Here is a 27,429-nt window from a genome sequence, read left to right on the forward strand (position 1 = left end):
GATACTGTTCCACTGTGAAACACCCATACACACCAGGCAGGATCCTCATACACTGTGAAAACCCCTTACACACCTGGCAGGATCCTGATACACTGTCAAAACCCCATACAGACCTGGCAGGATCCTGATACACTGTGAAAACCCCATACACACCTGGCAGGATCCTGATACACTGTGAAACCTCGCACACACCTGGCGGGATCTTGATACACTGTGAAACCCGAGACACATCTGGCAGGATCCTGATCCACTTTTAAAACGCCATACAGACCTGGCAGGATCCTGATACACTGTGAAACCTCATACACACCTGGCAGGATCCTGATACACGGTGAAAACTCATACACACCTGGCAGGTTCCTGATACATTGTGAAAACCCCATTCACACCTGGCAGGATCCTGATACAATCTGAAACGCCATACACACGTGGCAGGGTCCTGATACACAGTGAAACCCCCATACACAACTAGCAGGATCCTGTTCCACTGTGAAACACCCATACACACCAGGCAGGATCCTGATACACTGTGAAAACCCCTTACACACCTGGCAGGATCCTGATACACTGTCAAAACCCCATACAGACCTGGCAGGATCCGGATACACTGTGAAAACCCCATACACACCTGGCAGGATCCTGATACACTGTGAAACCTTGCACACACCTGGCGGGATCTTGATACACTGTGAAACCCCAGACACATCTGGCAGGATTCTGATCCACTTTTAAAACGCCATACAGACCTGGCAGGATCCTGATACACTGTAAACCTCATACACACCTGGCAGGATCCTGATACACTGTGAAAACTCATATACACCTGGCAGGTTCCTGATACATTGTGAAAACCCCATTCACACCTGGCAGGATCCTGATACAATCTGAAACGCCATACACACGTGGCAGGGTCCTGATACACTGTGAAACACCCATACACACCAGGCAGGATCCTGATACACTGTGAAAACCCCTTGCACACCTGGCAGGATCCTGATACACTGTCAAAACCCCATACAGACCTGGCAGGATCCTGATACACTGTGAAACCCCCATACACATCTGGAAGGATCCTGATACAGTGTGAAAACCTCATACACACCTGGCAGGATCCTGATCCACTGTGAAACCCCCATACACACCAGGCACGATCCTGATAAACTGTGAAAGCCCTTACGCACCTGGCAGGATCCTGATCCACAGTGAAAACCCCATACACACCTGGCAGGGTCCTGATACACTGTGAAACCCCCATACACAACTAGCAGGATCCTGTTCCACTGTGAAACACCCATACACACCAGGCAGGATCCTGATACACTCTGAAAACCCCTTACACACCTGGCAGGGTCCTGATACACTGTCAAAACCCCATACAGACCTGGTAGGATCCTGATACACTGTGAAAACCCCATACACACCTGGCAGGATCCTGATACACAGTGAAACCACGCACACACCTGGCAGGATCCTGATACACTGTCAAAACCCCATACAGACCTGGCAGGATCCGGATACACTGTGAAACCCCTTACACACCTGGCAGGATCCTGATCCACAGTGAAAACCCCATACACATATGGAAGGATCCTGATACAGTGTGAAAACCTCATACACACCTGGCAGGATCCTGATCCACTGTGAAACCCCCATATACACCAGGCACGATCCTGATAAACTGTGAAACCCCTTACACACCTGGCAGGATCCTGATCCACAGTGAAAACCCCATACACACCTGGCAGGGTCCTGATACACTGTGAAACCCCCGTACACAACTAGCAGGATCCTGATACATTGTGAAAACCCCATTCACACCTGGCAGGATCCTGATACAATCTGAAACGCCATACACACGTGGCAGGGTCCTGATACACTGTGAAACCCCCATACACAACTAGCAGGATCCTGTTCCACTGTGAAACCCCAGACACATCTGGCAGGATCCTGATACACTGTGAGAACCCCATACAGACCTGGCAGGAACCTGATGCATTGTGAAGCCCAATACACACCTGGCAGGATCCTGAAACAATCTGAAACCCCATACACACCTGGCAGGATCCTGTTACACTGTGAATCCCCCATACACATTTGGAAGGATCCTGATGCACTGTGAAACCCCATTCACACCTTGCAGGATCCTCACAAAATATGAAACCCCCAGACACACCGAGCTGGATCCTGATGCACTGTGAAATCCCATTCACACCTTGCAAGATCCTCACAAAATATGAAACCCCCAGACACACCGAGCTGGATCCTGATACACTGTGAAAACCCCATACACACCTGGCAGGATCTTGATAAACTGTGAAACCCCCATACACAGCTGGCAGGATCCTGATATACTGTGAAACCCCACACACACCTGGCAGGATCCTGATACACTGTGAAAACCCCATTCACAACTGGCAGAATCCTGATAAACTGTGAAACACCCAGACACACCTGGCAGGATCCTGATACACTGTGAAAACCCCGTACACAACTGCCAGGTTCCTGATACACAGTGAAACCTCATTCACATCTGGCAGGATCCTGATACACTGTGAAACCCCATACACAACTGGCAGGATCCTGATCCACTGTGAAACCCCATTCACATCTGGCAGGATCCTGATCCACTGTGAAACCCCATAAACACCTGGCAGGATCTTGATAAACTGTGAAACCCCAGACACATCTGGCAGGATCCTGATCCACTGTGAAAACCCCATACACACCTGGCAGGATCCTGATACACTGTGAAACCTCATTCAAACCTGGAAGGATCCTGATACACTGTGAAACCCCATACACACGTGGCGGGATCCTGATCCACTGTGAAACCACTTACACACCAGGCAGGATCCAAATAAACTGTGAAACCCCCATACACACCGGGCAGGATCCTGATACACCGTGAAACCCCCCACACATCTGGAAGGATCCTGATACAGTGTGAAAAACCCACACACACCTGGCAGGATACTGATCCACTGTGAAACCCCCAAACACACCAGGCAGGATCCTGATACACTGTGAAGAACCCAGACACATCTGGCAGGATCCTGATACACTGTGAAAACCCCACACACACCTCGCAGGATCCTAATATACTGTGAAACCACATACACACCTGGCAGGATACTGATACACTGTGACGAATCCAGACACATCTGGCAGGATACTGATACACTGTGAAAACCCCACACACACCTCGCAGGATCCTGATACTCTGTCAAAACCCCTTACACAACCGGCAGGATCCTGATAAACTGTGAAAACCCATACACACCTGGCAGGATACTGATACATTGTGAAAACCCCTTACACACCTGGCAGGATCCTGATCCACTGTGAAAACCCCATGCACACCTGGTAGGATCCTGATACACTGTGAAATCCCTTACACACCTGGCAGGATCCTAAAATACTGTGAAACCACATACACACCTGGCAGGATACTGATAAACTGTGAAAACACCATACACACCTGGCAGTATGCTGATACACTGTGAAAACGCCATGCACACCTGGCAGGATCCTGCTACGCTGTGAAAACCCCATATACACCTGGCAGGATCCTGATACACTGTGAAACCCCATAAACATCTGGCAGGATCCTGATGCACTGTGAAAACTTCATACACACCTGGCAGGAACTTGTTACACTGTGCAACCCCTGACACATCTGGCAGGATCCTGATACACTGTGAAAACCCCATACAGACCTGGCAGGATCCTGATACATTGTGAAACACCATACACACCTGGCAGGATCCTGAAACAATCTGAAACCCCATACACACTTGGCAGGATCCAGACACACTGTGAAACCACCATAAACATCTGGAAGGAACCTGATGCACTCTGAAAACCCCATACACATCTGGCAGGATCCTGATGCATTGTGAAAACCAGATACACACGTGGCGGGATCCTGATCCACTGTGAAACCCCTTTCAAACCAGGCAGGAACCTGATACAATTTGAAACCCCCATACACACCTGGCAGGATTCTGATACACTGTGAAAACAGCATACACAGCTGGCAGGATCCTAATAAACTGTGAAAGCCCCATAAACACCTGGCAGGATCCTGATACACTGTGAAACCCGCATACACATCTGGAAGGATCCTGATACAGTGTGAAAACCTCATACACACCTGGCAGGATCCTGATCCACTGTGAAACCCCCATACACACCAGGCACGATCCTGATAAACTGTGAAACCCCTGACACACCTGGCAGGATCCTGATCCACAGTGAAAACCCCATACACAACTAGCAGGATCCTGTTCCACTGTGAAACACCCATATACACCAGGCAGGATCCTCATACACTGTGAAAACCCCTTACACACCTGGCAGGATCCTGATACACTGTCAAAACCCCATACAGACCTGGCAGGATCCTGATACACTGTGAAAACCCCATACACACCTGGCAGGATCCTGATACACTGTGAAACCTCGCACACACCTGGCGGGATCTTGATACACTGTGAAACCCCAGACACATCTGGCAGGATCCTGATCCACTTTTAAAACGCCATACAGACCTGGCAGGATCCTGATACACTGTGAAACCTCATACACACCTGGCAGGATCCTGATACACGGTGAAAACTCATACACACCTGGCAGGTTCCTGATACATTGTGAAAACCCCATTCACACCTGGCAGGATCCTGATACAATCTGAAACGCCATACACACGTGGCAGGGTCCTGATACACAGTGAAACCCCCATACACAACTAGCAGGATCCTGTTCCACTGTGAAACACCCATACACACCAGGCAGGATCCTGATACACTGTGAAAACCCCTTACACACCTGGCAGGATCCTGATACACTGTCAAAACCCCATACAGACCTGGCAGGATCCTGATACACTGTGAAAACCCCATACACACCTGCCAGGATCCTGATACACTGTGAAACCTCGCACACACCTGGCGGGATCTTGATACACTGTGAAACCCCAGACACATCTGGCAGGATCCTGATCCACTTTTAAAACGCCATACAGACCTGGCAGGATCCTGATACACTGTGACACCTCAAACACACCTGGCAGGATCCTGATACACTGTGAAAACTCATACACACCTGGCAGGTTCCTGATACATTGTGAAAACCCCATTCACACCTGGCAGGATCCTGATACAATCTGAAACGCCATACACACGTGGCAGGGTCCTGATACACTGTGAAACACCCATACACACCAGCAGGATCCTGATACACTGTGAAAACCCCTTGCACACCGGGCAGGATCCTGATACACTGTCAAAACCCCATACAGACCTGGCAGGATCCTGATACACTGTGAAACCCCCATACACATCTGGAAGGATCCTGATACAGTGTGAAAACCTCATACACACCTGGCAGGATCCTGATCCACTGTGAAACCCCCATACACACCAGGCACGATCCTGATAAACTGTGAAACCCCTTACACACCTGGCAGGATCCTGATCCACAGTGAAAACCCCAAACACACCTGGCAGGGTCCTGATACACTGTGAAACCCCCATACACAACTAGCAGGATCCTGTTCCACTGTGAAACACCCATACACACCAGGCAGGATCCTGATACACTCTGAAAACCCCTTACACACCTGGCAGGGTCCTGATACACTGTCAAAACCCCATACAGACCTGGCAGGATCCTGATACACTGTGAAAACCCCATACACACCTGGCAGGATCCTGATACACAGTGAAACCTCGCACACACCTGGCAGGATCCTGATACACTGTCAAAACCCCATACAGACCTGGCAGGATCCGGATACACTGTGAAAACCCCATACACACCTGGCAGGATCCTGATACACTGTGAAACCTCGCACACACCTGGCGGGATCTTGATACACTGTGAAACCCCAGACACATCTGGCAGGATCCTGATCCACTTTTAAAACGCCATACAGACCTGGCAGGATCCTGATACACTGTGAAACCTCATACACACCTGGCAGGATCCTGATACACTGTGAAAACTCATACACACCTGGCAGGTTCCTGATACATTGTGAAAACCCCATTCACACCTGGCAGGATCCTGACACAATCTGAAACGCCATACACACGTGGCAGGGTCCTGATACACTGTGAACCCCCATACACAACTAGCAGGATCCTGTTCCACTGTGAAACACCCATACACACCAGGCAGGATCCTGATACACTGTGAAAACCCCTTACACACCTGGCAGGATCCTGATACACTGTCAAAACCCCATACAGACCTGGCAGGATCCTGATACACTGCGAAACCCCCATACACATCTGGAAGGATCCTGATACAGTGTGAAAACCTCATACACACCTGGCAGGATCCTGATCCACTGTGAAACCCCCAAATACACCAGGCACGATCCTGATAAACTGTGAAACCCCTTACACACCTGGCAGGATCCTGATCCACAGTGAAAACCCCATACACACCTGGCAGGGTCCTGATACACTGTGAAATCCCCGTACACAACTAGCAGGATCCTGATACATTGTGAAAACCCCATTCACACCTGGCAGGATCCTGATACAATCTGAAACGCCATACACACGTGGCAGGGTCCTGATACACTGTGAAACCCCCATACACAACTAGCAGGATCCTGTTCCACTGTGAAACGCCCATACACACCAGGCAGGATCCTGATACACTGTGAAAACCCCTTACACACCTGGCAGGATCTTGATACACTGTCAAAATCCCATACAGACCTGGCAGGATCCTGATACACTGTGAAAACCCCATACACACCTGGCAGGATCCTGATACACTGTGAAACCTCGCACACACCTGGCGGGATCTTGATACACTGTGAAACCCCAGACACATCTGGCAGGATCCTGATCCACTGTTAAAACGCCATACACACCTGGCAGGAACCTGATACACTGTGAAACATCATACACACCTGGCAGGATCCTGATACACTGTGAAAACTCATACACACCTGGCAGGTTCCTGATACATTGTGAAAACCCCATTCACACCTGGCAGGATCCTGATACAATCTGAAACGCCATACACACGTGGCAGGGTCCTGATACACTGTGAAACCCCCATACACAACTAGCAGGATCCTGTTCCACTGTGAAACACCCATACACACCAGGCAGGATCCTGATACACTGTGAAAACCCCTGACACACCTGGCAGGATCCTGATACACTGTCAAAACCCCATACAGACCTGGCAGGATCCTGATACACTGTGAAAACCCCATACACACCTGGCAGGATCCTGATACACTGTGAAAACTCATACACACCTGGCAGGTTCCTGATACATTGTGAAAACCCCATTCACACCTGGCAGGATCCTGATACAATCTGAAACGCCACACACACGTGGCAGGGTCCTGATACACTGTGAAACCCCCATACACAACGAGCAGGATCCTGTTCCACTGTGAAACACCCATACACACCAGGCAAGATCCTGATACACTGTGAAAACCCCTTACACACCTGGCAGGATCCTAATACACTGTCAAAACCCCATACAGACCTGGCAGGATCCTGATACACTTTGAAACCCCCATACACATCTGGAAGGATCCTGATACAGTGTGAAAACCTCATACACACCTGGCAGGATCCTGATCCACTGTGAAACCCCCATACACACCAGGCACGATCCTGATAAACTGTGAAACCCCTTACACACCTGGCAGGATACTGATCCACAGTGAAAACCCCATACACACCTGGCAGGGTCCTGATACACTGTGAAACCCCCATACACAACTAGCAGGATCCTGTTCCACTGTGAAACACCCATACACACCAGGCAGGATCCTGATACACTGTGAAAACCCCTTACACACCTGGCAGGGTCCTGATACACTGCCAAAACCCCATACAGACCTGGCAGGATCCTGATACACTGTGAAAACCCCATACACACCTGGCAGGATCCTGATACACTGTGAAACCTCGCACACACCTGGCGGGATCTTGATACACTGTGAAACCCCAGACACATCTGGCAGGATCCTGATCCACTTTTAAAACGCCATACAGACCTGGCAGGATCCTGATACACTGTGAAACCTCATACACACCTGGCAGGATCCTGATACACTGTGACAACTCATACACACCTGGCAGGTTCCTGATACATTGTGAAAACCCCATTCACACCTGGCAGGATCCTGATACAATCTGAAACGCCATACACACGTGGCAGGGTCCTGATGCACTGTGAAACCCCCATACACAACTAGCAGGATCCTGTTCCACTGTGAAACACCCATACACACCAGGCAGGATCCTGATACACTGTGAAAACCCCTTACACACCTGGCAGGATCCTGATAAACTGTCAAAACCCCATACAGACCTGGCAGGATCCTGATACACTGTGAAAACCCCATGCACACCTGGCAGGATCCTGATACACTGTGAAACCTCGCACACACCTGGCGGGATCTTGATACACTGTGAAACCCCAGACACATCTGGCAGGATCCTGATCCACTGTTCAAACGCCATACACACCGGGGAGGATCCTGATACACTGTGAAACCTCATACACACCTGGCAGGATCCTGATACACTGTGAAAACTCATACACACCTGGCAGGATCCTGATACATTGTGAAAACCCCATTCACACCTGGCAGGATCCTGATACAATCTGAAACGCCATACACACGTGGCGGGATCCTTTTCTACTGTGAAACCCCTTGCACACCAGGCAGGACCCTGATAAACTGTGAGCCGTCATGCACACCGGGCAGGATCCTGATACACTGTGAAACCCCAGACACATCTGGCAGGATCCTGATCCACTGTTAAAACGCCATACACACCTGGCAGGATCCTGATACACTGTGAAAAATCATACACACCTGGCAGGATCCTGATACACTGTGAAACCTCGCACACACCTGGCGGGATCTTGATACACTGTGAAACCCCAGACACATCTGGCAGGATCCTGATCCACTTTTAAAACGCCATACAGACCTGGCAGGATCCTGATACACTGTGAAACCTCATACACACCTGGCAGGATCCTGATACACTGTGAAAACTCATACACACCTGGCAGGTTCCTGATACATTGTGAAAACCCCATTCACACCTGGCAGGATCCTGATACAATCTGAAACGCCATACACACGTGGCAGGATCCTGATACACTGTGAAACCCCCATACACAACTAGCAGGATCCTGTTCCACTGTGAAACACCCATACACACCAGGCAGGATACTGATACACTGTGAAAACCCCATACACACCTGGCAGGATCCTGATCCGCTGTGAAACTCCTTGCACTCCTGGCAGGATCCTGATATACTGTGAAACCCCATTCACACCTTGCAGGATCCTCACAAAATATGAAACCCCCAGACACACCGAGCTGGATCCTGATGCACTGTGAAATCCCATTCACACCTTGCAAGATCCTCACAAAATATGAAACCCCCAGACACACCGAGCTGGATCCTGATACTCTGTGAAAACCCCATACACACCTGGCAGGATCTTGATAAACTGTGAAACCCTCATACACACCTGGCAGGATCCTGATACACTGTGAAAACCCCGTACACAACTGGCAGGTTCCTGATGCACAGTGAAACCTCATTCACATCTGGCAGGATCCTGATACACTGTGAAACCCCATACACAACTGGCAGGATCCTGATCCACTGTGAAACCCCATTCACATCTGGCAGGATCCTGATCCACTGTGAAACCCCATAAACACCTGGCAGGATATTGATAAACTGTGAAACCCCAGACACATCTGGCAGGATCCTGATCCACTGTGAAAACCCCATACACACCTGGCAGGATCCTGATACACTGTGAAACCTCATTCAAACCTGGAAGGATCCTGATACACTGTGAAACCTCATACACACCTGGCTGGATCCTGATATACTCTGAAACCCCATACACACGTGGCGGGATCCTGATCCACTGTGAAACCACTTACACACCAGGCAGGATCCTAATAAACTGTGAAACCCCCGTACACACCGGGCAGGATCCTGATACACTGTGAAACCTCATACACACCTGGCAGGATCCTGATACACTGTGAAAACTCATACACACCTGGCAGGATCCTGATACATTGTGAAAACCCCATTCACACCTGGCAGGATCCTGATACAATCTGAAACGCCATACACACGTGGCCGGATCCTTTTCTACTGTGAAACCCCTTGCACACCAGGCAGGACCCTGATAAACTGTGAGCAGTCATGCACACCGGGCAGGATCCTGACACACTGTGAAAACTGCATACCCAGCTGGCAGGATCCTGATAAACTGTGAAAAACGATAAACACCTGGTCGGATCCTGATACACTGTGAAACCACGATACACATCTGGAAGGATCCTGATACAGTGTGAAAACCCCAAACACACCTGGCAGGGTCCTGATACACTATGAAACCCCCATGCACACCAGGCAGGATCCTGATAAACTGTGAAACCCCAGACACATCTGGCAGGATCCAGATACACTGTGAAAACCCCATACACACCTCGCAGGATCCTGATCCACTGTGAAAACGCCTGACACACCAGGCAGGATCCTGATACACTGTGAAAACCCCATACACACCTGGCAGGATCCTGATCCGCTGTGAAACTCCTTGCACTCCTGGCAGGATCCTGATATACTGTGAAACCCCATTCACACCTTGCAGGATCCTCACAAAATATGAAACCCCCAGACACACCGAGCTGGATCCTGATGCACTGTCAAATCCCATTCACACCTTGCAAGATCCTCACAAAATATGAAACCCCCAGACACACCGAGCTGGATCCTGATACACTGTGAAAACCCCATACACACCTGGCAGGATCTTGATAAACTGTGAAACCCCATACACACCTGGCAGGATCCTGATACACTGTGAAAACCCCGGACACAACTGGCAGGTTCCTGATGCACAGTGAAACCTCATTCACGTCTGGCAGGATCCTGATACACCGTGAAACCCCCATACACACCGGGCAGGATCCTGATACACTGTGAAACCTCATACACACCTGGCAGGATCCTGATACACTGTGAAAACTCATACACACCTGGCAGGATCCTGATACATTGTGAAAACCCCATTCACACCTGGCAGGATCCTGATACAATCTGAAACGCCATACACACGTGGCGGGATCCTTTTCTACTGTGAAACCCCTTGCACACCAGGCAGGACCCTGATAAACTGTGAGCCGTCATGCACACCGGCCAGTATCCTGATACACTGTGAAAACTGCATACCCAGCTGGCAGGATCCTCATAAACTGTGAAACCCCTATAAACACCTAGTCGGATCCTGATACACTGTGAAACCCCGATACACATCTGGAAGGATCCTGATACAGTGTGAAAATCCCAAACACACCTGGCAGGGTCCTGATACACTATGAAACCCCCATGCACACCAGGCAGGATCCTGATAAACTGTGAAACCCCAGACACATCTGGCAGGATCCAGATACACTGTGAAAACCCCATACACACCTCGCAGGATCCTGATCCACTGTGAAAACGCCTGACACACCAGGCAGGATCATGATACACTGTGAAAACCCCATACACACCTGGCAGGATCCTGATCCGCTGTGAAACTCCTTGCACTCCTGGCAGGATCCTGAAAAACTGTTAAACCCCATTCACACCTTGCAGGATCCTCACAAAATATGAAACCCCCAGACACACCGAGCTGGATCCTGATGCACTGTTAAATCCCATTCACACCTTGCAAGATCCTCACAAAATATGAAACCCCCAGACACACCGAGCTGGATCCTGATACACTGTGAAAACCCCATACACACCTGGCAGGATCTTGATAAACTGTGAAACCCCATACACACCTGGCAGGATCCTGATACACTGTGAAAACCCCGGACACAACTGGCCGGTTCCTGATGCACAGTGAAACCTCATTCACATCTGGCAGGATCCTGATACACTGTGAAACCCCATACACAACTGGCAGGATCCTGATCCACTGTGAAACCCCATTCACATCTGGCAGGATCCTGATCCACTGTGAAACCCCATATACACCTGGCAGGATCTTGATAAACTGTGAAACCCCAGACAAATCTGGCAGGATCCTGATCCACTGTGAAAACCCCATACACAACTGGCAGGATCCTGATACACTGTGAAACCTCATTCAAACCTGGAAGGATCCTGATACACTGTGAAACCTCATACACACCTGGCTGGATCCTGATATACTCTGAAACCCCATACACACGTGGCGGGATCCTGATCCACTGTGAAACCACTTACACACCAGGCAGGATCCTAATAAACTGTGAAACCCCCACACACACCTCGCAGGATCCTGATACTCTGTCAAAACCCCTTACACAACTGGCAGGATCCTGATACACTGTGAAAACCCATACACACCTGGCAGGATACTGATACATTGTGAAAACCCCTCACACACCTGGCAGGATCCTGATCCACTGTGAAAACCCCATACACACCTGGTAGGATCCTGATACACTGTGAAAACCCCATACACACCTGGCAGGATCCTGATCCACTGTGAAACCCCTTACACACCTGGCAGGATCCTAATATACTGTGAAACCACATACACACCTGGCAGGATCCTGATAAACTGTGAAAACCCCTTACACACCTGGCAGGATGCTGCTACACTGTGAAAACGCCATACACACCTGGCAGGATCCTGATCCACTGTGAAACCCCCATACACACCAGGCACGATCCTGATAAACTGTGAAACCCCTTACACACCTGGCAGGATCCTGATCCACAGTGAAAACCCCATACACACCTGGCAGGATTCTGATACACTGTGAAAACAGCATACACAGCTAGCAGGATCCTAATAAACTGTGAAAGCCCCATAAACACCTGGCAGGATCCTGATACACTGTGAAACCCCGATCCACATCTTGAAGGATCCTGATACAGTGTGAAAACCCCAAACACACCTGGCAGGATCCTGATCCACTGTGAAACCCCTTACACACCTGGCAGGATCCTGATCCACAGTGAAAACACCATACACACCTGGCAGGGTCCTGATACACTGTGAAACCCCCAGAAGCAACTAGCAGGATCGTGTTCCACTGTGAAACACCCATGCACACCAGGCAGGATCCTGATACACTGTGAAAACCCCTTACACACCTGGCAGGATACTGATACTCTGTCAAAACCCCATACAGACCTGGCAGGATCCTGATACACTGTCAAAACCCCATACACACCTGGCAGGATCCTGATACACTGTGAAACCTCGCACACACGTGGCGGAATCTTGATACACTGTGAAACCCCAGACACACCTGGCAGGATCCTGATCCACTGTGAAACCCCTTACACACCTGGCAGGATCCTGATCCACAGTGAAAACACCATACACACCTGGCAGGGTCCTGATACACTGTGAAACCCCCAGAAGCAACTAGCAGGATCGTGTTCCACTGTGAAACACCCATGCACACCAGGCAGGATCCTGATACACTGTGAAAACCCCTTACACACCTGGCAGGATACTGATACTCTGTCAAAACCCCATACAGACCTGGCAGGATCCTGATACACTGTCAAAACCCCATACACACCTGGCAGGATCCTGATACACTGTGAAACCTCGCACACACGTGGCGGAATCTTGATACACTGTGAAACCCCAGACACATCTGGCAGGATCCTGATCCACTGCTAAAACGCCATACACACCTGGCAGGATCCTGATACACTGTGAAACCTCATACACACCTGGCAGGATCCTGATGCACTGTGAAAACTCATACACACCTGGCAGGATCCTGATACATTGTGAAAACCCCATTCACACCTGGCAGGATCCTGATACAATCTGAAACGCCATACACACGTGGCGGGATCCTTTTCTACTGTGAAACCCCTTGCACACCAGGTAGGATCCTGATAAACTGTGAGCCGTCATGCACACCGGGAAGAATCCTGATACACTGTGAAAACTGCATACCCAGCTGGCAGGATCCTGATAAACTGTGAAACCCCCATAAACACCTGGCCGGATCCTGATACACTGTGAAACCCCGATACACATCTGGAAGGATCCTGATACAGTGTGAAAACCCCAAACACACCTGGCAGGATCCTGATACACTATGAAACCCCCATGCACAACAGGCAGGATCCAGATACACTGTGAAAACCCCATACACACCTCGCAGGATCCTGATCCACTGTGAAAACGCCTGACACACCAGGCAGGATCCTGATACACTGTGAAAACCCCATACACACCTGGCAGGATCCTGATCCGCTGTGAAACTCCTTGCACTCCTGGCAGGATCCTGATATACTGTGAAACCCCATTCACACCTTGCAGGATCCTCACAAAATATGAAACCCCAGACACACCGAGCTGGATCCTGATACACTGTGAAAACCCCATACACACCTGGCAGGATCTTGATAAACTGTGAAACCCCCAGACACACCTGGCAGGATCCTGATACACTGTGAAACCCCACACACACCTGGCAGGATCCTGATACACTGTGAAACACCCAAACACATGGCAGGTTCCTGATACACTGTGAAATCCCCGGACACAACTGGCAGGTTCCTGATGCACAGTGAAACCTCATTCACATCTGGCAGGATCCTGATACACTGTGAAACCCCATACACAACTGGCAGGATCCTGATACACTGTGAAAACCCATACACACCTGGCAGGATACTGATACATTGTGAAACCCCATAAACACCTGGCAGGATCTTGATAAACTGTGAAACCGCAGACACATCTGGCAGGATCCTGATCCACTGTGAAAACCCCATACACACCTGGCAGCATCCTGATACACTGTGAAACCTCATTCAAACCTGGAAGGATCCTGATACACTGTGAAACCTCATACACACCAGGCAGGATCCTGATATACTCTGAAACCCCATACACACGTGGCGGGATCCTGATCCACTGTGAAACCACTTACACACCAGGCAGGATCCTAATAAACTGTGAAACCCCCATACACACCGGGCAGGATCCTGATACACAGTGAAAACTGCACACACAGCTGTCAGGATCCTGATAAACTGTGAAACCCCCAGAAATACCTGGCAGGATCCTGATACACCGTGAAACCCCCCACACATCTGGAAGGATCCTGATACAGTGTGAAAAACCCACACACACCTGGCAGGATACTGATCCACTGTGAAACCCCCAAACACACCAGGCAGGATCCTGATACACTGTGAAAAACCCAGACACATCTGGCAGGATCCTGATACACTGTGAAAACCCCACACACACCTCGCAGGATCCTGATACTCTGTCAAAACCCCTTACACAACTGGCAGGATCCTGATACACTGTGAAAACCCCTTACACACCTGGCAGGATCCTGATCCACTGTGAAAACCCCATACACACCTGGTAGGATCCTGATACACTGTGAAAACCCCATACACACCTGGCAGGATCCTGATCCACTGTGAAACCCCTTACACACCTGGCAGGATCCTAATATGCTGTGAAACCACATACACTCCTGGCAGGATCCTGATAAACTGTGAAAACCCCTTACACACCTGGCAGGATGCTGATACACTGTGAAAACGCCATACACACCTGGCAGGATCCTGATACGCTGTGAAAACCCCATAAACACCTGGCAGGATCCTGATGCACTGTGAAACCCCATATACATCTGGCAGGATCCTGATGCACTGTGAAAACGCCATACACACCTGGCAGGAACTTGTTACACTGTGAAACCCCTGACACATCTGGCAGCATCCTGATACACTGTGAAAACCCCATACAGACCTGGCAGGATCCTGATACATTGTGAAACCCCATACACACCTGGCAGGATCCTGAAACAATCTAAAACCCCAGACACACTTGGCAGGATCCCGACACACTGTGAAACCACCATACACATCTGAAAGGAACCTGATGCACTCTGAAAACCCCATACACATCTGGCAGGATCCTGATGCATTGTGAAAACCAGATACACACGTGGCGGGATACTGATCCACTGTGAAACCCCTTTCAAACCAGGCAGGAACCTGATAAAATGTGAAACCCCCATACACACCTGGCAGGATTCCGATACACTGTGAAAACAGCATACACAGCTGGCAGGATCCTAATAAACTGTGAAAGCCCCATATACACCTGGCAGGATCCTGATACACTGTGAAACCCCCGTACACATCTGGAAGGATCCTGATACAGTGTGAAAACCCCATACACACCTGGCAGGATCCTGATCCAATGTGAAACACCCATACACACCACGCACGATCCTGATAAACTGTGAAACCCCTCACACACCTGGCAGGATCCTGATCCACAGTGAAAACCCCATACACACCTGGCAGTGTCCTGATACACTGTGAAACCCCCATACACAACTAGCAGGATCCTGTTCCACTGTGAAACACCCATACACACCAGGCAGGATCCTGATACACTGTGAAAACCCCTTACACACCTGGCAGGATCCTGATACACTGTCAAAACACCACACAGACCTGGCAGGATCCTGATACACTGTGAAAACCCCATACACACCTGGCAGGATCCTGATACACTGTGAAACCTCGCACACACCTGGCGGGATCTTGATACACTGTGAAACCCCAGACACATCTGGCAGGATCCTGATCCACTGTCAAAAAGCCATACACACCTGGCAGGATCCTGATACACTGTGAAACCTCATACACACCTGGCAGGATCCTGATACACTGTGAAAACTCATACACACCTGGCAGGATCCTGATACATTGTGAAAACCCCATTCACACCTGGCAGGATCCTGATACAATCTGAAACGCCATACACACGTGGCGGGATCAAGGAACAAAGAACAAAGATAATTACAGCACAGGAACAGGCCCTTCGGCCCTCCAAGCCTGCGCCGATCCAGATCCTCTCTCTAAACATGACGCCTATTTTCTAAGGTTCTGTATCTCTTTTCTTCCTGCCCATTCATGTATCTGTCTAGATACATCTTAAAAGACTCCATCGTGCCCGCATCTACCACCTCCGCTGGCAATGCGTTCCAGGTGCCCACCACCCTCTGCGTAAAGAACTTTCCACGCATATCCCCCCTAAACTTTTCCCCTTTCACTTTGAACTCGTGTCCTCTAGTAATTGAAACCCCCACTCTGGGAAAAAGCCTCTTGCTATCCTCCCTGCCTATACCTCTCATGATTTTGTGCACCTCAATCAGGTCCCCCCTCAACCTCCGTCTTTCTAATGAAAATAATCCTAATCTGCTCAACCTCTCTTCATAGCTAGCGCCCTCCATACCAGGCAACATCCTGGTGAACCTCCTCTGCACCCTCTCCAAAGCATCCACATCCTTTTGATAATGTGGCGACCAGAACTGTACGCAGTATTCCAAATGTGGCCGAACCAAAGTCCTATACAACTGTAACATGACCTGCCAACTCTTGTACTCAATGCCCCGTCCGATGAAGGAAAGCATGCCGTATGCCTTCTTGACCACTCTATTTACCTGCGTTGCCACCTTCAGGGAACAGTGGACCTGAACACCCAAATCTCTCTGGACATCGATTTTCCCCAGGACTTTTCCATTTACTGTATAGTTCACTCTTGAATTGGATCTTCCAAAATGCATCACCTCGCATTTGCCCTGATTGAACTCCATCTGCCATTTCTCTGCCCAACTCTCCAATCTATCTATATTCTGCTGTATTCTCTGACAGTCCCCTTCACTATCTGCTACTCCACCAATCTTAGTGTCGTCTGCAAATTTGCTAATCAGTCCACCTATACTTTCCTCCAAATCATTAATGTATATCACAAACAACAGTGGTCCCAGCACGGATCCCTGTGGAACACCACTGGTCACACGTCTCCATTTTGAGAAACTCCCTTCTACTGCTGCTCTCTGTCTCCTGTTGCCCAGCCAGTTCTTTACCCATCTAGCTAGTACACCTTGGACCCCAAGCGCCTTCACTTTCTCCATCAGCCTGCCATGGGGAACCTTATCAAACGCCTTACTGAAGTCCATGTATATGACATCGACAGCCCTTTCCTCATCAATCAATACACACATGGCAGGTTCCTGATACACTGTGAAAACCCCATACACACCTGGCAGCATCCTGATCCACTGTGAAAACCTCATACACACCTGGCAGGATCCTGATGAACTGTGAAACCCCCAGACACACCTGGCAGGATCCAGATACACTGTGAAAACCCCATACACACCTGGCAGGATCCTGATCCGCTGTGAAAACGCCTGACACACCAGGCAGGATCCTGATACACTGTGAAAACCCCATACACACCTGGCAGGATCCTGATCCGCTGTGAAACTCCTTGCACTCCTGGCAGGATCCTGATATACTGTGAAACCCCATTCACACCTTGCAGGATCCTCACAAAATATGAAACCCCCAGACACACCGAGCTGGATCCTGATGCACTGTGAAATCCCATTCACACCTTGCAAGATCCTCACAAAATATGAAACCCCCAGACACACCGAGCTGGAATCTGATACACTGCGAAAACCCCATACACACCTGGCAGGATCTTGATAAACAGTGAAACCCCCATACACACCTGGCAGGATCCTGATACACTGTGAAAACCCGACACACACCTGGCAGGATCCTGATACACTGTGAAAACCCCATTCACACCTGGCAGGATCCTGATAAACTGTGAAACACCCAAACACATGGCAGGATCCTGATACACTGTCAAAACCCCGTACACAACTGGCAGGTTCCTGATGCACAGTGAAACCTCATTCACATCTGGCAGGATCCTGATACACTGTGAAACCCCATTCACAACTGGCAGGATCCTGATCCACTGTGAAACCACCATACACATCTGGAAGGAACCTGATGCACTGTGAAAACCCCATACACATCTGCAGGATCCTGATGCATTGTGAAACCCCGATACACATCTGGAAGGATCCTGATACACTATCAAACCCCCATGCACACCAGGCAATTTCCTGATAAACTGTGAAACCCCAGACACATCTGGCAGGATCCAGATACACTGTGAAAACCCCATACACACCTGGCAGGATCCAGATCCACTGTGAAAACGCCTGACACACCAGGCAGGATCCTGATACACTGTGAAAACCCCATACACACCTGGCAGGTTCCTGATCCGCTGTGAAACTCCTTGCACTCCTGGCAGGATCCTGATATACTGTGAAACCCCATTCACACCTTGCAGGATCCTCACAAAATATGAAACCCCCAGACACACCGAGCTGGATCCTGATGCACTGTGAAAACCCCATACACACCTGGCAGGATCTTGATAAACTGTGAAACCCCCATACACACCTGGCAGGATCCTGATACACTGTGAAACCCCACACACACCTGGCAGGATCCTGATACACTGTGAAAACCCCATTCACACCTGGCAGGATCCTGATAAACTGTGAAACACCCAAAAACATGGCAGGATCCTGATACACTGTGAAAACCCCGTACACACCTCGCAGGATCCTGATCCGCTGTGAAACTCCTTGCACTCCTGGCAGGATCCTGATACACTGTGAAAACCCCATACACACCTGGTAGGATCCTGATACACTGTGAAAACCCCATACACACCTGGCAGGATCCTGATATACTCTGAAACCCCATACACACGTGGCGGGATCCTGATCCACTGTGAAACCACTTACACACCAGGCAGGATCCTAATAAACTGTGAAACCCCCATACACACCGGGCAGGATCCTGATACACTGTGAAAACTGCACACACAGCTGTCAGGATCCTGATAAACTGTGAAACCCCCAGAAATATCTGGCAGGATCCTGATACACCGTGAAACCCCCCACACATCTGGAAGGATACTGAAACAGTGTGAAAAGCCCACACACACCTGGCAGGATACTGATCCACTGTGAAACCCCCAAACACACCAGGCAGGATCCTGATACACTGTGAAAAACCCAGACACATCTGGCAGGATCCTGATACACTGTGAAAACCCCACACACCCCTCGCAGGATCCTGATACTCTGTCAAAACCCCTTATACAACTGGCAGGATCCTGATACACTGTGAAAACCCATACACACCTGGCAGGATACTGATACATTGTGAAAACCACTTACACACCTGGCAGGATCCTGATCCACTGTGAAAACCCCATACACACCTGGCAGGATCCTGATACACTGTGAAAACCCCATACACACCTGGCAGGATCCTGATCCACTGTGAAACCCCTGACACACCTGACAGGATCCTAATATACTGTGAAACCACATACACACCTGGCAGGATCCTGATAAACTGTGAAAACCCCTTACACACCTGGCAGGATGCTGATACACTGAAAACGCCATACGACCTGGCAGGATCCTGATGCGATGTGAAAACCCCATATACACCTGGCAGGATCCTGATACACTGTGAAACCCCATATACATCTGGCAGGATCCTGATGCACTGTGAAAACCCCATACACACCTGGCAGGAGCTTGTTGTACTGTGAAACCCCTGACACATCTGGCAGGATCCTGATACACTGTGAAAACCCCATACAGACCTGTCAGGATCCTGATAAACTGTGAAACCCCAGACACATCTTGCAGGATCCAGATACACTGTGAAAACCCCATACACACCTCGCAGGATCCTGATCCACTGTGAAAACGCCTGACACACCAGGCGGGATCCTGATACACTGTGAAAACCCCATACACACCTGGCAGGATCCTGATCCGCTGTGAAACTCCTTGCACTCCTGGCAGGATCCTGATATACTGTGAAACTCCATTCACACCTTGCAGGATCCTCACAAAATATGAAACCCCCAGACACACCGAGCTGGATCCTGATGCACTGTGAAATCCCATTCACACCTTGCAGGATCCTCACAAAATATGAAACCCCCAGAAACATCGAGCTGGATCCTGATACACTGCGAAAACCCTATACACACCTGGCAGGATCTTGATAAACAGTGAAACCCCCATACACACCTGGCAGGATCCTGATACACTGTGAAACCCGACACACACCTGGCAGGATCCTGATACACTGTGAAAACCCCATTCACACCTGGCAGGATCCTGATAAACTGTGAAACACCCAAACACATGGCAGGATCCTGATACACTGTCAAAACCCCGTACACAACTGGCAGGTTCCTGATGCACAGTGAAACCTCATTCACATCTGGCAGGATCCTGATACACTGTGAAACCCCATACACAACTGGCAGGATCCTGATCCACTGTGAAACCACCATACACATCTGGAAGGAACCTGATGCACTCTGAAAACCCCATACACATCTGCAGGATCCTGATGCATTGTGAAACCCCGATACACATCTGGAAGGATCCTGATACAGTGTTAAAACCCCAAACACACCTGGCAGGATCCTGATACACTATGAAACCCCCATGCACACCAGGCAATTTCCTGATAAACTGTGAAACCCCAGACACATCTGGCAGGATCTAGATACACTGTGAAAACCCCATACACACCTCGCAGGATCCTGATCCACTGTGAAAACGCCTGACACACCAGGCAGGATCCTGATACACTGTGAAAACCCCATACACACCTGGCAGGATCCTGATCCGCTGTGAAAGTCCTTGCACTCCTGGCAGGATCCTGATATACTGTGAAACCCCATTCACACCTTGCAGGATCCTCACAAAATATGAAACCCCCAGACACACCGAGCTGGATCCTGATGCACTGTGAAATCCCATTCACACCTTGCAATATCCTCACAAAATATGAAACCCCCAGACACACCGATCTGGATCCTGATGCACTGTGAAAACCCCATACACACCTGGCAGGATCTTGATAAACTGTGAAACCCCCATACACACCTGGCAGGATACTGATAAACTGTGAAAACCCCATACACATCTGGCAGGATCCTGATCCACTGTGAAACACCATTCACGTCTGGCAGGATCCTGATACACTGTGAAACCCCATTCATATCTGGCAGGATCCTGATACACCGTGAAACCCCATACACACCTGGCAGGATCCTGATACACTGTGAAAACCCCATACACACCTGGCAGGATCCTGATCCACTGTGAAACCCCACTCACACCTGGCAGGATCCTGAACCACTGTGAAACCCCATTCACGTCTGGCAGGATCCTGATGCACAGTGAAAACCCATTCACATCTGGCAGTATCCTGATATAATATGAAAACCCCATACACATCTGGCAGCATCCTGAACCACTGTGAAACCCCCATACACACCTGGCAGGATCCTGATGCACTGTGGAACCCCCATACACACCTGGCAAGATCCTGATAAACGGTGAAACTCCCATACACACCTGGCAGAATCCTGATACACTGTGAAAACCCCATACACATCTGGCAGGATCCTGATACACTGTGAAAACATAGTCAAACATGGCAGGATTCTGATACACTGAAAACCCCGAACACACCTGGCAGGATCCTGATGCACAGTGAAAACCCCATACACTCCTGGCAGGACACGGATACACAGTGAAACCCCATACACACCTGGCAAGACCCCGATACACAGTGAAAACCCCATACACACGTGGCAGGATCCTGATACACTGTGAAACCCCCATACACACCTAGCAGGATCCTGATAAATGGTGAAACTCCCATCCAAACCTGACAGGATACTGATACACTGGGAAAACCCCATTCACACATGGCAGGATCCTGATCCACAGTAAAAACGCCATACACACCTGGCATGATCCTGATACACTGTGAAAACCCCAAACACACCTGGCAGGACCCTGATACACAGTGAAACCCCATACACACCTGGGAGGACCCTGATGCACAGTGAAACCCCAAACACACCAGGAAGGATCCTGTTGCACTGTGAAAAACCCATACACACCTGGCAGGATACTGATCGACTGTGAAAAATCCATACACACCTGGCAGGACCCTGATCCACTGTGAAAACCCCATACACACCTGGCAGGATCCTGATCCACTGTGAAAACCCAATACACAACTGGCAGGATCCTGATCCACTGTGAAAACCCCAAACACACCTGGCAGGATCCTGATCCACAGTGAAACCCCATATACACCTGGCAGGACACTGATACACAGGGAAACCCCATACACACCTGGCAGGACCCTGATACACAGTGAAACCCCATACACACCAGGCATGAACCTGATGCACAGTGAAAACCCCATACACACCTGGCAGGATCCTGATCCACTGTGAAAACCCCATACACACCTCGCAGGACCCTGATACACAGTGAAACCCCATACACACCTGGCAGGATCCTGATACACTGTGATAACCCCATACACACCTGGCAGGATCCTGATACACTGTGAAAACCCCATACACACCGGGCAGGACCTGATAAACTGTGAATCCGCCATACACACCTGGCAGGATCCAGATAAACTGTGAAAAACACAAACACTCTTGGCAATTTCCTGATGCACTGTGAAACCCCATAAACACCTGGCTGGATCCTGATACACTGTGAAAACCCCATGCACACCTGGAAGGATCCTGAAACTCTGTGAAACCCCATACACACCTGGCAGGATCCTGATCCACAGTGAAACCCCCATACACATCTGGCAGGATCCTGATACACTGTGAAAAACCCATACACACCTGGAAGGATCCTGATACACTGTGAAAACCCCATTCACATCCAGCAGGATCCTGATACACTGTGAAACCGCCATACACACCTGGAAGGATCCTGATACACTGTGAAACCCCAGACACATCTGGCAGGATACTTTTACACTGTGAAAACCCCATACACACCTGGCCGGATACTGAACCACTGTGAAAACCCCATACACACCTGGCAGGAACCTGATAAACTGTGAAACCCCCATACACACCTGGCAGGATCCTGATAAACTGTGAAACCCCCATTCACACCTGGCAGGATCCTGATAACGGGGAAACCCCCATACACACCTGGCAGGATCCTGATATCACGTGAAGACCCCGTACACACCTGGCAGGATACTGATCCTCTGTGAAACCCCGTACACATCTGGCAGGATCCTGATATATTGTGAAAACCCCGTGCACCTGGCAGGATGCTGATCCTCTGTGAAACCCCGTTCACACCTGGCAGGATCCTGATCCACTGTGAAAACCCCATACACACCTGGCAGGATCCTGAAGAACTGTGAAATCCCCATACACACCTGACAGGATCCTGATAATCTGTGAAAGCCCCGCACACACCTGGCAGGAGCCTGATAATCTGTGAAAGCCCCGTACACACCTGGTAGGTTCCTGATGCACAGTGAAACCCCATTGACAAACGGCAGGATCCTGATACACTGTGAAACCCCATACACACCTGGAAGGATCCTGATACACTGTGAAACCCCATACACACCTGGCAGGATCTGGATCCACTGTGAAACCCCCATACACACGTGGCAGGATCCTGATACACTGTGAAACCCCATACACACATGGCAGGATCCTTATCCACTGTGAAGCCCCCATACACACATGGCAGGATCCTGATCCACTGTGAAAACCCCATACACACCTGGGAGGATCCTGATAAACTGTGAAACCCCCATACACACCTGGCAGGATCCTGATAGACTGTGAAACCCCCATACACACCTGGCAGTATCCTGATAAACGGTGAAAGCCCCATAATCACCTTGCAGGATCCTGATATATTGTGAAAACCCCGGACACACTTGCAGGATCCTGATCCTCTGTGAAAGCCTGTACACACCTGGCAGGATTCTGATATATTGTGAAAACCCCGTACACACCTGGCAGGATCCTGATCCTCTGTGAAACCCCATACACACCTGGCAGGATCCTGATCTACTGTGAAAACCCCATACACACCTGGAAGGATCCTGATACACTGCGAAACCCCCAGACACACCTGGCAGGATCCTGATGCACAGTGAAAACCCCATACACACCTGGCAGGATCCCGATGCACTGTGAAAACCCATACACACCTGGCAGGATCCTGATGCACTGTGAAAACCCCATTCACATCCGGCAGGAACCTGATACACTGTGAAACCCCCAAACACACCTGGAAGGATCCTGATACACTGTGAAACCCCAGACACATCTGGCAGAATCCTTTTGCACTGTGAAGACCCAATACACACCTTGCAGATCCTGATACACTGTGAAAACCCCAGACACACCTGGAAGGATCCTGATACACTGTGAAACCCCATACACACCTGGCAGGATCCTGATCCACTGTGAAACCCCCATACACACCTGGCAGGATCCTGATACACTGTGAAAACCCCATACACACCTGGAAGGATCCTGATACACTGTGAAAACCCCATTCACACCTGGCAGGAACCTGATAAACTGTGAAACCCCCATACACACCTGGCAGGATCCTGATAAACTGTGAAACCCCCATACACACCTGGCAGGATCCTGATACACTGTGAAAACCCCATACACACCTGGTAGGATCCTGATACACTGTGAAAACCCCATTCACATCCAGCAGAATCCTGATACACTGTGAAACCCCCATACACACCTGGAAGGATCCTGATACACTGTGAAACCCCAGACACATCTGGCAGGATCCTTTGACACTGCGAAAACCCCATCCACACCTGGCCAGATCCTGATCCACTGTGAAAACCCCATACACACCTGGCAGGAACCTGATAAACTGTGAAACCCCCATACACACCTGGCAGGATCCTGATAAACTGTGAAACCCCCATACACACCTGGCAGGATCCTGATAAACGGGGAAACCCCCATACACACCTGGCAGGATCCTGATCCACTGTGAAAACCCCATACACACCTCGCAGGACCCTGATACACAGTGAAACCCCAGACAAACCTGGCAGGATCCTGATACACTGTGATAACCCCATACACACCTGGCAGGATCCTGATACATTGTGAAAACCCCATACACACCGGGCAGGATCCTGATAAACTGTGAATACCCCATACACACCTGGCAGGATCCAGATAAACAGTGAAAAACACAAACACTCCTGGCAGGATCCTGATGCACTGTGAAACCCCATAAACACCTGGCTGGATCCTGATACACTGTGAAAACCCCATGCACACCTGGAAGGATCCTGAAACTCTGTGAAACCCCATACACACCTGGCAGGATCCTGATCCACTGTGAAACCCCCATACACACCTGGCAGGATCCTGATACACTGTGAAAACCCCATACACACCTGGAAGGATCCTGATACACTGTGAAAACCCCATTCACATCCAGCAGGATCCTGATACACTGTGAAACCCCCATACACACCTGGAAGGATCCTGATACACTGTGAAACCCCAGACACATCTGGCAGGATCCTTTGACACAGTGAAAACCCCATACACACCTGGCCGGATCCTGATCCACTGTGAAAACCCCATACACACCTGGCAGGAACCTGATAAACTGTGAAACCCCCATACACACCTGGCAGGATCCTGATAAACTGTGAAACCCCCATACACACCTGGCAGGATCCTGATAAACGGGGAAACCCCCATACACACCTGGCAGGATCCTGATATCATGTGAAAACCCCATACACACCTGGCAGGATACTGATCCTCTGTGAAACCCCGTTCACACCTGGCAGGATCCTGATCCACTGTGAAAACCCCATACACACCTGGCAGGATCCTGAAGAACTGTGAAACCCCCATACACACCTGGCAGGATCCTGATAAACGGGGAAACCCCCATACACATCTGGCAATATCCTGATATATTGTGAAAACCCCATTCACACCTGGCAGGATGCTGATCCTCTGTGAAACCCCGTTCACACCTGGCAGGATCCTGATCCACTGTGAAAACCCCATACACACCTGGCAGGATCCTGAAGAACTGTGAAATCCCCATACACGCCTGACAGGATCCTGATAATCTGTGAAAGCCCCGCACACACCTGGCAGGAGCCTGATAATCTGTGAAAGCCCCGTACACACCTGGCAGGTTCCTGATGCACAGTGAAACCCCATTCACAAACGGCAGGATCCTGATACACTGTGAAACCCCATACACACCTGGCAGGATCTGGATCCACTGTGAAACCCCCATACACACGTGGCAGGATCCTGATCCACTGTGAAAACCCCATACACACCTGGGAGGATCCTGATAAACTGTGAAACACCCATACGCACCTGGCAGGATCCTGATAGACTGTGAAACCCCCATACACACCTGGCAGTATCCTGATAAACGGTGAAAGCCCCATAATCACCTTGCAGGATCCTGATATATTGTGAAAACCCCGGACACACTTTGCAGGATACTGATCCTCTGTGAAAGCCTGTACACACCTGGCAGGATTCTGATATATTGTGAAAACCCCGTACACACCTGGCAGGATCCTGATCCT

Source organism: Heterodontus francisci, unplaced genomic scaffold (assembly GCF_036365525.1).
Source record: "Heterodontus francisci isolate sHetFra1 unplaced genomic scaffold, sHetFra1.hap1 HAP1_SCAFFOLD_53, whole genome shotgun sequence".
NCBI classification, from domain to species: Eukaryota; Metazoa; Chordata; class Chondrichthyes; order Heterodontiformes; family Heterodontidae; genus Heterodontus; species Heterodontus francisci.